Source organism: Marmota monax, unplaced genomic scaffold, assembly GCF_021218885.2.
Source record: "Marmota monax isolate L192 unplaced genomic scaffold, Marmota_monax_Labrador192_F-V1.1 WCK01_AAM20220418_F8-fsc01498, whole genome shotgun sequence".
Classification (NCBI taxonomy): Eukaryota; Metazoa; Chordata; class Mammalia; order Rodentia; family Sciuridae; genus Marmota; species Marmota monax.
In genome coordinates, this window is record NW_026692506.1 from 49416 (window position 1) to 61661 (window position 12246).

The window sequence follows — 12246 nt, forward strand, 5'->3', positions numbered from 1 at the left end:
AACAAGGACTGATATTGTTGCATGAAATAAAAAGTTGTGATCAGAACTGAAGAAAGAATCTGGGAATAGAAAACTCTGACAAGATTTAGAAAAATTTCTTTCAGAACAAAACAAAATTTCAGATGTTTTAGTTGCTTTCCCCCTTAGAAATTTATCTGAACAAGAAAAGATCCACTAGAGTTTCAGTAACCCAGAGTTTGAGGTTTGAGCAGTGACATGAAGGGCCTGACTCGCTTTTGTCTGAGTTAAACCACAAAAACACTGTTATCAACTTACTTTCTAGTGAAATTGCACACATTTTACCATCCAGAGTGTTGCCAGGTCTGTGTGGTGCATTCTGTCCTTCTTCTGATAATCATATTCACTGATGGCCCTTAGAAGTGTATCTAATGAGGGATTTTGATGTTCTTATATTTTATTTACAGTGTGACCCCAGCAGATGCTCCTGCCATGGATCTTTCCAAATGGGATACTATTCAATTCAACCATTCTGCCTTTTCTCTTTGAAATATTGTTGTGAATTTCACTCTGTGAAAAAAGTCTGCTTTACAAGAGAGAACCTTTGAAAATGACGTTTAAACACTGTTTCATATTGTAACACCAAGTAGTACATTGGGCACTGTAAACTTGCCAGGGAACTTTTATGAATACTTTAGAAAACTTAGGAGGCAGAACTGGTTTCTAAGTTGGAAGATGATTGCTACCGCTTACTCAGGGTTATTTTCCACTTAGTTTTTGTGCATACTAGTCTCAGTAGCATTCCCAGCGTTCCCATGAAGCCCTATGGTCTGCTTTGGGGGCTTGATGCAGACATGCAGGCCACACAGACTATAAATTTTCTGGAAGCCTTGTGCCAAGGAACTTCCTTTTTGATATTACTTAGGGACCAAAGTATCAGAAGGTTATGCATTACTGGGTATCCCAGTCAGTAAAATTAAAACTTTGTTTTCTTCCATGTATGAAAACACACACACACACACACACACACACACACTCTCACTCATACACACTGTTAGGATTTGCCTCTGCAAGGAGCAATCCCAAATTATGGTGGCTTTAAAAAGAAACAATATCAATAGTTTTTCAGGGTCTTCCTGTACCAATTTGGATTATTACTTCTGTGTAATCACACTGAGGATATTCCAGTGAAAGTCATTAATTTTGAGCTTCCGTTGTTGACAGTGACAGCACTTAATTGTTGAGTGCCTTCTTCCTTAACCTTCCTGGAACACAGCCAGGTGTGTGATGCACAATAGTAACAGAAAGTGTTCATATGCTGCTAAAAAAAAAAAAAAAAAAAAAAAAAAAAAAAAAAAAAAAAAAAACTGGTTTTTGTAATTAAAGAATATTTTGCAACCACATTGGTTACTTCCCTAAGAAGTGAACACTATCCATCCATGGTAACAATGCTGTCCTCTCCTAGTCTGAATCCTGGACAGAGGTCCTTTTGGAAGGCAACACCAGGCAATGTTTTTCTTCAAAGACAAGGTGAATGTGTGAGGAAGACTGAATGTACAGAGCTGCCTTTATTCAAAGTTGTAGCAAGACAGGATAAATTGTCCTTGGATTGAAACATGACATTAATGGGAACTAAGGCAGAAGTCAGATGCCCATATCTTTATGGGCAATTCTTTCTGCAGTAGACTCTGAGCGGGCAGGATCCTGTCAGTTTCTTAAACCTGGGGACTAGATCACAGGAAAGCAGTGGATTCTTGTCCCTGAGGCAAAAAAGGCTAAGAGCTGGGTGGAAGGAGGACCATTTCATGTGCTGTTTCATGCTGAGAAAATGCTAAACAGTTGAGCTGTGCCCAGGACTTAACTGCTGTGACTCAGGGTCAAACTTGTAAAGGCCAAGTCCTCCATAACTAATCTCAGTGGATGCCAATCCACATGCCCATCTGCAGCAGATGGTTATGCCCTGCAGCAGAATGAGTAGATGTTCTTTACACCTTGGCTTATGCCATATTCTGGCCCCTCGTAGTGCACAGCCATCTGGGGACTTGGTCAAAACTTTTGGTAACCACAGTGCTTTTCTCTAAGTTGCTTTTTTGGGTTGGCTTCTCAACTTTCCAGCTAAAATCACTGTCACAGTGGCTCTTGCTAAAAACCCCTGTATGTAAGTAGTTCACTAAATTAGTCAGAGGACACTTTGGATTTGTTGAAGGCACATTCCTTCAGATTCCCAGAAGACTAGTGCTATTACGTCAAAAGAATTTTATAGCAACAAGATTAAGCTTACTGGGGATATGTGTATGAACCAGAAAGTTTCTGGGTCTGACTCATGGAAAGTTCCTTCTGTGACAAATAAGAGCAAACTCCATCCAACAGGAAACCACAAAATACACAAATCTTCAAGGATTATAACTTGGAGTCCAGTTGAAGACTTTCCTTCTATAGAAAATGAAGGAGTACATTTCAGGTAGAGTGATTCTGCTAACTTATGTGCCTGAAATACCTTAAAATATACACCAAAACTACTTCCACTGGAATTAAAATTAGAAATGAATATTCATAAGTGCCCTTCACTCAAATCATCAACCATCAGGAAGAGTCTCAGAGCTGAGTGTCTAAAAAGTATGCTCCTCTAGCATAGAGAAACTCATGGTATATAAAAGACAGACTAGAACACTGTTATCAACATTAGAGAAGGTTGATGGTAAGCCATGCTTCATTCATAGGCACCCATGCCTGTGCTGAGTGGTGGCTTTAATTTTCTGTAGAATTTTCCAGTTATAAGCTTGAGCCTTTCAACTCCCCCATTTGCCCCAAACTCACCTTGCTACTGCTTACTAAGGGTTATTTTCCACTTAGCTTTTGTGCAGACTAGTCTCAGAAGCATTCCCAGTGTTCCCATGAAGTCCTCTTTTCTGCTTTGGGGTCTTGAAGCAGACATGCAGTCCACACAGACTATAAATTTTCTGGAAGCCTTGTGCCAAGAGTACCTTGAGTCTTTGCTTTTATTGAATTGCCATCCATGACAGATGAGCAGTGTACTTATTTGGTGTTTTCTAGAAGGAACCAGCTGCTTCTTTTCTTTTTCTTATTTTTATAGCATTTAAAAAGCAATGATTACCAAACTTCCACCACACACACACACACAAAAAAAAAAAAACAATTAATGAATAGTTCTTGTCAACTAAAATGTTCTAGTGAAGCTCACAGCTGCTCTTCCATTTCTTCTTAATTTGAATGAACAATGTCTCTACATGCAATTACTATGGAGTGTGTTCAAAACATGGGACAATTTGCCCATACTCTGAAGGAAATTACCTCCTTATCACATGGAAGAACTGTTAGAGAAGACTAATGCAGAATTATATTAATAATTTGCAGACTTTTAACTAATCTGCATTCATGTACAGACTATTAGTTTTAAAAATAAATGGTTAATCAGTCTTTGATCATTGTTTTGATTTTTTTGTTGCTGTTGTTTAAATGTTTCTTATCATACTTTTATAGCTGACAGAACTGAATGAATGTTGATTTTCTTGAAAGTATTTTGAAGATAGCTTTACAATGGCCTGTAAACTTTGCATATATATGTAGATTGATACATATTCTTGATTTGAAAATATGGTATATTAGTACTGGTTTTATACAAAATACTGAATAGTAAAATTGTATAATTACATAATTAAAAGTATTACCCCCCAAAATGGGAGTGGCATAAGTTGAGGAGTCTTCTGAAATGTTATTCAAAAACATAACCTGAGTTTATTTTAAATAATAATCATTCATTTGTTATATTTATTAAGACAATTTTTTTACCTTTTCTCTCTCCAAAAAATTTCCATTCCTTCTTAAAAAGTAAATTTTCATTCTTATAGTTTTTATAACTTCTCTTTTTATTGGGTAGTAATAAATAATTTATTCCCTCCACTGAATATTCTAGGGTTTGGTGAGAATACATTCTTGAAAGAAATAAAAATATCAAGTTATTCCACTTACTACACTGTGGTGAATATGCTCCACAAATATATAAAATTTTATCAAGCTGGGGAAAATAGCCATAAGCAGTATGAAATGATTTCTGATAAATTAGAAAAGTGAGGAGAAAAACATATAAAATGTTAGAACATTAATTAAAATAGTCAAGATTAACATTTATATTCAAAATTTTAAAATTCCTCAAGAAAAAAAATTTGATAGGACTAAGAAAAATAAATGAGCCATTTGTATAGACACTTCTATTTGGTTAATAGTTAAATTCTTATCAGATGTTTTCCAGAAAGGAATTGGAGGCAAACACACATAATATTACCAAGACCCTGAAACTTGGCTCATCACCTATCAGCAAAATTCATTGTAGTCTAACATTTTTGGAATATTTAAAGAAATTTGCCTACAGTGAAAAATTTGCTAAAATGTAAAATTTGTTTAATGCAACTACAGACTTGTTATTCCCATGTTGCTAGTGTTCTCTTTGATTCACATGCTTACACTAACAAGAAAAAATGAAGTTTTAAAACTCGTTTAAAACAGTATATTCTGTCTGGGCATGGTGGTGCATACCTGTAATCCCAACAGCTTGGGAGGCTGAGACAGGAGGATCGCAAATTCAAAGCCAGCCTCAGCAAAAGCGAGGTGCTAAGAAACTCAGTGAGACCCTCTCTAAAAAAAATACAAAACCAATATATTCCATCTTACTCATTTTTTTTTCTAATTATTGAGAAAGTGGATATAGCATTTTAATATAACTCAGGATCTTTATGAAAATTACTAGATATTTTACTTGTGTTGTTTCACCCAGTACATTTGTGAAAACTGCAATTTAAGAATAAACATTGATGTTCCATTTTCTAAAGCTATCTTAAAACAAAGAGTATTGTGCTGATAGAAGTATGAGAATTTTCTCAGGGGTCATTGAGAGACTTACTAGGCAAGATATATTAGCTTTCTGATCTCCAAAAGACCCCAGGATTCATCAAAATTAATTTCAGTCAGCCACAATGGTTCATGTCTGCAATTGCAATAGCTCTGGGGTGAGGCAGGACTATTGCAAGTTCAAAGCCATGTTCAGCAACTTATTGAGGCTCTGAGCAACTTAGAAAGACCTTGTCTCCAAATAAAAAGTAAAAAATGGGCTGAATATGTGGTTCAGTGCCTAAGTGCCCCTGGGTTTAAGGCCTGTTATAAAAAAAAAAAAATCAATTTAAAACTACACTTAAGACACAACTATCTTCATCATTTCATCATAATTAGCTTCTTAACAAATAAACCTAACAAGTGATAACTATTTTTATTGTCCCACAGGAAATACTTGGCAGGAATTCTTCGGGCAAGAAAGGTCCTTATAAATGTTGCAAGAAATCCTTTGATACAACATATTTCCCCTCATAGAAGACAGGTAGAATTGTTTTATGTGTGACCAGAAAGCAATTGTTGAAATGTTGCTTCCCACAATATACATTATAGAAAGAAAAAATAAATAAATGGCTAAAAACACCCTGTTGAAACTTCCTTTCTGTTATACAGCACACTTAATGTTTTTCAAGCTTTAAATATGAATAGGAGAAATCTTGTGTTTTTGTGTCCTGGATTTTATAAGAAATTCTTTTAATACCATAATGATCTTACTTTCTGGAAGGTAAAAATGTAATCGAAGACATCAAACATCTCTATTTCCTTCACTGAAATGTATAAACAAAAAAAAATAGGGGGTGACAGATTCACTCTGATGTAAGGCATAGTTCACTATGCCTTGCATCTGGCACTTGTAAGTGTTCCTGTTTTACTATTATTGTAATTGACTCAGGATATCTTTTTTTTGGCACCAAAATAAAACAAATAAATAAAAACAAAAACCCATAATACACTCCCACATACACTCACAAAGACAAAATAATTACCAAAAATTCTAATAAATTTAGGAAAGAAGTTGGATCAGGATAAACCAAAAGGTGAATGAAAGGAGAAAACCATAAAATAAGCAGAAGACTGGGGGTAGGATGTGACAGGGTAAGACTGGGTAAGAGACATAAATGTGCACTTAAGACACCGAAATGTCAATACCTGCTAAAACTGGGGATCCAAATGTGGGCTCTCTGTGCTTTTGAAACAACCATGTATTGCTACTGGGAGGAGGAGCAGTGCCTAAAGTTTTCTGTAGAAACTACTCAGTCCTGATTGAGTGGAATGACAGCAGGCAGAAACAATACATGTAATAAGGGGCAGGACTTGTTCCAGAAGAAGTTCATTTCCAAACTGAGGCTTCATTTCTACACTGGCTGGCCTGCAAGCAGCAGCATGGCAACCCAATCCACGTTTTTAGTAGTTCTATAATTATTCACTATACAATTCCCTTAACTTCTCCGTACATTTTAACATTTACATGATAAAAGTTGGAAAAATATGTCTTTGAATTATCCAACAATTTTAACCATTATGCAAAGTTTAAATACTTACAGGTCATACATTGTAAAAGAAATTCATATTCTTAAATAGGGTGAAGACAGCTACCCACAGAGAAAAGAAACCACCAAGCACTGGCCCATGGCTTCCCAAGTTTCTGTACTCTCTCACTTTCTGTACTTGCTTGCCTGGGGATCAACAGTTTTGAGAGCGAGGGCAGTCCATGGACAGTGCTTTGAGCTGTGTTTATACTGTTTTTTTCCCTAATGTCCGTGACATTATGAGATTAATATTTTAAAACAATAAAATTATATTTATAGTGTATGTTATATGTGTATGTCCAAGGCCCTGTGTTAAATCTCTGTCATCAAAAATGTAAAATAAAAACAGAAGAGAGATGGGCATGGTGGCACACACCTGTCATACCAGCCTCTAAGAGGCTGAGGCAGGAGGATCATGAGTTCAAGGCCAGCCTCAGCAACTTAGCTAGGCCCTAACCAATTCAGTGAGACCCTGTCCTGAATAAAATATTAAAAATGGCTGCAGATGAATCCTGAAATCTAGAAGTCACAAAGTTAATCTGCAGAAATGCTAAACCCAGGGGCTAAGTGTTTGTAGACTATGTAACTCAGGAGGTACCTGAGGACCCAAGGTAGATCTGATAGGGACCCATGCCAGGGCTCAGAACAGGAGTTAGGACACAGTGCTGCTTCCAAGGAGCTTTCAGTTAGTGCACAGTGCTTCAGCCCTGGCACTATTGACTTTCTGGTCTGTCCCAGCTGTGAGGCATGGCGTGTGCATTGCAGGAGGTTTAGTAGTGTCCCTGTCATCTACTTACTTGATAGTAGTAGCACGTCTGCATAATTCTGACAAGCAAAACATTGCCATGTGTCTCCCCACAGACAAATCAACTCTATCATGAATGACTGGCATAAGACAAAATACTGATAATCACTATTAACAAGAACTATAATATGCCAAGTAGTGAGGAACTTTAAAATTCTCACGGAAAGATAACATCCATGGAAATTTCTATATCCTGTCAGGCACAGTGGTTTACACCTGTATTCCCAGAAGTTTGGGAGTCTGAGGGAGGAGAATTGAAAGTTTGAAGCCAGCCTCATCAACTTAGTGAGACCCTAAGCAATTTAGCAATTCCCTGTCTCTAAATAAAATATATAAAAGGACTGGAGATGTGGATCAGTGGATAAAATGCCCCCTGGGTTCAATTCCTGGTACAAAAAAAATAACTTGTGTTTCTTGCTGTTCACAATGGCACATACCTATAATCTTAGCATCTTTGGAGGCTGAGACAATAGGATGACACATTTCAGGCCAGCCTCAGCAACTTGGGAAGACCCTGACTCAAAATAATAATAAGAAGGAGAATCAGAATAGGCTGGGGATGCATCTCAGTGGTAGAGCACTTGCCTAGTATATGCAAGGCCCTGGGTTCCACCCTCAATACTGAAATAAAAAAATAATATCCTAGGTGATACTTATAATCAGAAGGAAAATGATAAGCGACATCTATACTGTTCCATGACTGTGAAACAGCTCCCAATTGTATTGGGATTCAAAGATGATCAAAATCTATCCAGCAGGATATTTTATTGAATGCTCACAATAGACTTCCAAATAGTTATTATAGTATGTACTGAGTGGAAAATAAATCAGAATACCCAGAAACATTATTCCTTTCAATATTAGGATGCTGAGGTTGATGCTTAATGTCTCCAAGGCTCATGTCACCATCACCACCACCCACATCCACCAAAATAATACTATCTATGCAGGGGACACACATATGTATCAACTACCTACCATTCTAAGGTCATCAAATTATTTAATGCTTATAAATCCCTATGGCATCATTCCTTTTACAGAAAGATAAGAGAAATTGGAGATTTATCCAAAGCTAAAGTGTTATAAATTGGTAGGTGAGGGATTTTTAACTGCATCACAAAAGTGGTTCCTCTTTCCAGCTGCACACACAGGGAGAGAGACATTCAATCCTCATTATTAATAGTTTCTATGTGTGCAAATTTTCCTACCCACCAGATTTAATTTGTAACCTCAAAATCAATGCTCTTGACACCTCCATGGTCCTTTATGAATACACACAGAGCCATGAAAACTTTTAGCCACCAAGTGTGCATGTACCCACCTAGATCATGTCCAACCTTCTTATTATTTCATGGTCACTATCAACATCAAGCAGCATTGATGGTGCAGGACTGAGCTATGCAAAAGACAGAAGACAGGCTACAATTGGGGGCATGCAAGATGACCATCAATAGATAAGGCTGCCTGGGCATCACTGATGTGAGGCTAAAATACTGACATGACAGTCACGTTACCCAGAGTGAGAAAGATGCCAAACCCTTTCCAGCAGCTCTTTTTTTTTTTTTTTTTTTGGAGGGATCTGGGTAACCCGGGATTGAACTCAGGGGCACTGGACCACTGAGCCACATCCTCAGCACTATTTTGTATTTTGTTTAGAGACAGGGTCTCACTGGGATGCTTGATGCCTCACTAAGTTTCTGAGGTTGGCTTTGAACTTGTGATCCTCCTGCTTCAGCCTCCTGAGATGCTGGGATGACAGGCATGCACCACTGTGCCTGATCTACCCTGTACACTTCAGGGTAAGAAACTGTCACAGGTCAATCTGTAGGCAGCTGTGCACTCTTCAGAGGTGCAATAACTCTACCTTTTGCTTCAGGCAACTATGACAGTCCACCATTAGACAGAGATGAGCCCTGGACACCACTGCCCTTTTCTTCCTGACCATGTCCATCCTCCGTAGTGTATCCCAGATGGATAACACAACCCAGAATGACGTGGCAGAAATATCTACACTGATCCAACTGAGAGAACAAAATATCAACAAAGAATGTTTCCTACATTGCAGTGTCCTGATGGTTCACAGTGAGAAGAAATGCCATTTCTTTGCCTAGAATGACCAAAGGGAAAAATAATCTTCAAATTAAGACATTTTCATTTTCAAGGCACTGATCTACATTATTTGGTGACAAAAGAGCACTCCTATGAAGAAGAGGGCCCTAGGGGGTAGCTTGAGAAATAAATCAAAAATGTACAGTTGGGGTGGAATATGAGTATTTGAGTGCTGGAGGGGGCTGGGAATGTGCTATGGGTGGTGGTGCATACCTGTAATTCCAGCAGCTCAGGGGGCTGAGGGAGGAGGATGGCAACTTCAAGGCTAGTCTCAGCAATATAGTGAGGCTTTAGGCAACTCAGCGAGTCCCTATCTCAAAATAAAATACAAGAAAAGGACTGGGGATGTGGCTCAGTGGTTAAACACCATTGGGTTCAATCCCTGGTACAAGAATAAAAAAATAAAATGGCTTATACAGAATAAACAATGTGATAAAGACAAGTGTTTGTTTCCTCAGGATTCCACAGTGGCTGATTCCAGGGAGAAAATCAGCCATAAGGTAAAACTTAATTATGCTTTTGGAAGCCCTTGGAGACTCCTGTGTGAAGAGAGTGCTTGGCACAGTCTAGGGAAAGAGGGATGCCTGTGGGAGAGAAGACACAGCCAGGAGGAGTGTGTGGCTTTTAAGGGGTAATTCTGGACTCTCAAGAGGAGGAAGGAACCTATTTCCCCCACCTACAGCTGCACCTGCTTGCAAATGGGACAGAGCAAGAGGATTTAGTCAAGTTTAGCTCTGATTTAGACTGTGCTCTTGTGTGACTTTTTCTAACTTAAGGAAACTTAAAATTAGCCCTGTTGAAATTTTGCTGAGAGGTGACAGTATAGTTTTGAGTCCACACCATAAACCCTGAAGCCAGGCTGTATGGGTCCCCAAGGAAATTCTGTCACTTACAACCCATGTAACCTTGGGCTACCTTCTTTTGTGTTTTCTCTTCAAAGAGTCATGCAGCATGTGACACACCCAGTATCTCTTTATATTGTAGCTTAAGGACATGGTCTTGCTAAGTCAACAGTCTGCACTTAGCAGGCCTAGCAACTTACTTAGCAGAGCTGGATGTGGTCTGTTAAGTTCGCCAGGTCATCCTGTACCTAAAGCTTACAGAGCTGCTGGCATTACTAGCCTGTGTCACCCATGCCTGGCATAGAACTCTTGTTGATAAGCTGACGCTCAAAACATGCAACGTTCCCAGTCAGACTGAGTGTTATCAGTCATTACAGCAATAATTTGTTATACGTTTAGCAGCATATGGCACATCAAGAATTTTTAATATGTAACTAAAGCACAGACTGGTTTATTTAATTTTTTTTGCTTTTCTATAGATGTCTATAGACATTTAGAGGTTGTCCCCCAATCCTCAACCCACCAACCAATACTCGTGCTCTTCAACCTACAATAAAAGGATGCCCACAGGAAGTTAAAAACATTGTATTGAAAATGCATTCAACACACTTAATCCACCAAATATCAAATCTCAGCCTAGCTTGCCTTAAACAAACTCCAGTGGTGTGAGTCTACTGCAGAGCAAAATCACTGACACTATACCTCTTTTTGTCGCGAGGGGGTACTGGGGATTGAACTCAGGGGCACTCAATCACTGAGCCACATCTCATCCCTATTTTGTATTTTATTTAGAGACAGAGTTGCACTAAGTTGCTTAGGGCCTCGCCAACTTGGTAAAGCTGGACTCGAACTTGTGATCTTCCTGCTTCAGCCTCCCACGCTGCTGGGATTACAGGTGCAGGCCTGCAACCTTGTGCCCAGCACAGAGCTCAATTTATAACACAGTGTGGTAAAGCTCCTGGAATTCACTGAATACTGAACTCAAAGTGAAAAAAAAAAGAGTGGTTGTCAAGATCTGCTCTCACATCACTGTAAAGTTGAAATATTTTAAGTCAACCCATCGTAAGGTGGGGGTCATCTCTATTTATGTAGTGCTATCAATCTGTCTAGCACAGAATCGCTCATTATGGGGTACAGAAATATCATGAAGGTCCAAATAACAATCTCCCTAACCTATTTCACAAAGATAAAGCCATGAGGAAGAATCAAACTCACCCCCACTCCCTGCCCATCAACCTCTGCTCATCTCTTAGCTTAAAGGAAGAGCAAGCAGGAATCTGTCACCAGCTAGCTGGGGAGCATTGCTTTGTCTGGAATCATGCTTAGTACCACCAAACTTTATAAGCTAGTGTTTGTTTCCTCCCCCAGGAACCTCAGGTCTTTTCCCAGATAATGTGGATAAATACATCCTGGCCCTGAGGCTGTGTCATCTGCTGCTCTACATGTACTTCTACTAGATAAAAACCTAGCAAAACCATCATGGACCATAGGAGGGGCACACAGAACCCCATTCATGATCTGAGTAAGAATGTATCAGGATTCCAGAGTAAGAATGTATCAGGACTCCAGAATGTGTCAAAGTGCTTTTTCTACCAATTTCTACCACTGGGGGATATTCATTTCACCCTTTTTAGCTGTTTCTTATGATGTAAGCTACTTGAAATCATGCATGATACATTAATCACAACATCTAAGGATTATAGAGAATATATTCTTCTAAGCACTTTTTCTAACTCCTCTTTGCAACCCTGTGAAGTATATTGGTAATACTCCACTTTACAGGAGGAAAAGCTGACCTTTAATAAATTAATTTGTGGGCTGGAGTTGTGGCTCAGTGGTAGAGTGCTTGCCTAGCACAAGTGAGGCACTGGGGTTCAATCCTCAGCACCACATAAAAATACATAAACCAGATAATGATATTGAGTTCATCTACAACTTAAAAACTATTTTTAAAAATGTCTCTAGTAAGACACTAACTCACACAAATAAGCGGATCAAATGTCTCTGTGACTTAAAACTGCTCCCTAGCTGGGCATGCCTGTAATCCCAGCAACTCAGGAGGCTGAGGCAGGAAGTTGGCAAGTTCAAAGCCAGCCTC